Raw genomic sequence first — 3,196 nt, 5'->3', positions numbered from 1 at the left:
CCCGCACGAAACATGGATTTCTGTGGTTCACACTCTGGCCACTCACTGGTATCATTTGGAGGATCTCTTAAAAAAAACAAACAAAAAACTGTGCCTCAGCCCCCTAAATCAGTTTGTGTGTGTATATGTGTTCCGGGGGTGGAGTGTAGATCAGGCATCTGATTGATAAACACAGTAGTGAAAATGATGGTGCAATTTAACTGACTGATGTCCTCAGGTTTCCTGCAGTGGATGCTGTGATTTTTATTATTGCTGTCATTATTACAATTAGGCTATCCCTATGAAACTCAATTTTATAGGTAAAATATGGTCACATGTCAGCAATTTCACGTGATCCAACCTAACATTATTATTTATAATGACCATTTATTGTCTCTTATATACCAGCAACAGTATTAGTATTTTCTACAGGCCATATAATTTTATTTCCATAACAACAACTCCATGAAGTAGGGACTATCATTCCAATCTTCAGATGAGATGACAAGCTCAGAGAGGGTAAGGAAGTCAATAAAGTCACACAGCTAGTAAGTAGTAGAGCCTAGAGGCAGATTCAGGTCTGTCTGACCCCAAGTCTTATGTTTTTCTCTTTGATAAAGGACAGTCTTGGGTCTGCTTTGCTCACTGGTTTTCACTGGTGGGAAACTGACCCAAGAAGGGGAGTGAAGTTTGCTCAGTGCTCGTTTTAAGGGACAGTCCCGGGCTGCAGAGGGCGTGCACAACCCCCTGTACGTGGTGGTAATTTCACAGTTTCCACTCCATAGAGCAGGGGCTGTCAAAATGTGGTCCGCAGACCAGCAGCATCACTTGGGAACTTGTTAGAGAGTATATCCTCACCCCACCCCAGACCTACTGAATCAGAGATCTAGCAGGGTGGGCCAGCAATCTGTGGTTTAAGCAGCCCTCCAGGTAATTGGAATGCAGTTTAGCAGTTGTGAACCACTGCCCTGCGAAACAGTAATGACTGCTAACTTGTACGAGCTCTCGCTCTGCACAGATCTGAACCCATCCACTGCGGGTTCCTACAGGTAGGGGTTTATAATCATCTTAATTCCAGTTTGTACAGAAGCAGCTTTGGAGCCCGACAGAGGGTGAATGGATTACCTGAGGCTCTGCGGGGAGCAGCTGGCTGGGTCTGGGTTTGAACTTGGCTCTGAAGGATGAGTCAGTGGCCTTAACCACTATGCTAAACCGCCTTCTGCTCATCCCGTCTGGAAGTCTGGGATGTCTCATTCTCTGTAGAATGTCTCCAATAAAGGCTGGAGGGAGAAGAGACGATACTGATGGCAGAACAGGGCTTTGGAGGAGATGAAGCAGCTCATCTACCATGGAGCGCCCTTAGGATGGGGAAGAAAGGGAGCCATGGTTTTGGTATAAAAGTTTTCATCTAGGAGGCTGGGGCATTCCAGATAAGCTGCCCTTGTTTTCTTTCCCACAGGCCAGATGCCTTTATTCAGGCAGCTTTCAGTGACCGCACTTCGTCTGCAGAATGCCCAGTGTGAGTCGGGGGCTTTGTATGTTGAGGGTTTTACTGGGGATTATTGCAAGGCAAGAATAATGGTGATATTGTTTGCAGAGCCAAGGTGGAAAATCAGACCAGGGGGCAGGATTTATTTTTCTGCCGTAAAGCTGACGGGGGGCTCTTCAAAAGTTCACTGACTGTGGCGCTGAAGTCTGTCCATTTGGAAGCACTCCTGGATGACGTGGGCAGATTCCCAGCTAATACTGTGCACACCCCTCTATCACCAGGCATCCAATTCCCAGCGAATTTTGCAATATAGTGACAGTAATGGAAAGCAAAATGATCTCTAAATAATGGTTTAAGATGGCTACTTGATAAAGGGCACTGCAATAATTATGATCAATGGAGCATGGATTCAATATATATTGCCCATTTAGATGCACCAGATTAGCTTAACAGCTTTCTTTAATGTTCTGAGTATTTTGCGTGCATGTGTGTGTGTGTGTGTGTGTGTGTGTGTGTGTGTGTGTAAGAGAAGGGGGAGGGAGAAGAGAGGCAGGGGGAGGGAAAGAAGAGGCAGCCTGCAAGGTGCTGTGAACGTTGCTGGACTTCATAGTGGTCAGTGTGGTTGAGGAGACGCAGAGCTGAGAGAGGAAACAGATTCCGAAGTTGTGTGATCCATTACCGCACTCAAGTGTCCTGTGTTTCAGATGGGGGCTTTGCGGAGGGAGGAGGGAACAGGGGAAGGGGCAGAGGAGAGATACCTGATATGAGTTTTGTCATTTTGCAGAGGACACTTTCTGGACGACGAGTTGGTGTAGTCACGGAAATTAGGCAGGCAGCTGGCCAAAAGAATCCTTCAACGTCCCCAAAAGCGAGCGCCATCAACTAAGTGAGCCGGACGGGACTTGTTTGGGGAAAGCCAGGCTAGCCATGGAAATACCTTTTACCAGGAGGTGGGTGGGAGATGATTTGCTTGACGTTGGTCCTAACCCTCCCCTCCCCAGCACCCCCAGGAGGGAAATTTTCCGTGACAGCCTGTCTAAAAATCTGGGTCCATTCCTTACCTTTTATGTTTCTGGGTTGATCCCAGGTAACACACAGGGTCTGTGATCAGTGTGTAATGATGAGGGCAGTGTGCCATATGTGCTGAAATTCCTTGGGATAATGAGGATAAAATGATTGCAGTCTAGTCCTGACTTGCTTTGATTTGTCAGTTAAAATAAAGGCCCCCGTCTCCACCCTTTCATGAAAGGACATCGGGAGGAAGGGTCACTGTTCACAGGAGAAGCCAGTCCCCTAAACCCGATAATCTCCACTGATGTCCCTGCTGATTGTGAGCAGGTGAGGGGCTAATTGACCTGATGGTTTTTAAGCCTGGAAAGGCAGCTGGCGTTTAGATGATAACAGTAACAGCTAATGTTCACTGAGCATTTACTCTGTATTGGGTGCTTTGGTGCACTGCTTCCGAAACTTTGCAAACTCACATCACCCAGGGAGCTCGTTAAAATGCAGATTCTGATTCAGTAGGTCCGGGGTGGAGCCTGAGGGTCCACATTTCTGATAGGTTCTCAGATGATGCCCGTGATACTGACCAGCAGACCACACTTTGCATCACTTCATTTGATTCTCCCATGAGCCCCATGAGGTGGGTGCTGTGATGAATTCCGCTTTACAGAGGAAGAAACCAAGTTGACACTTAAGAGGTCAAGGGTCTTGCAGAATGTGGCACAG

The sequence above is a fragment of the Grampus griseus genome, assembly GCF_964374135.1.
Source record: "Grampus griseus genome assembly, chromosome: 16".
In the NCBI taxonomy this organism is placed as follows: Eukaryota; Metazoa; Chordata; class Mammalia; order Artiodactyla; family Delphinidae; genus Grampus; species Grampus griseus.
Note: the sequence above shows the minus strand (reverse complement) of the source record.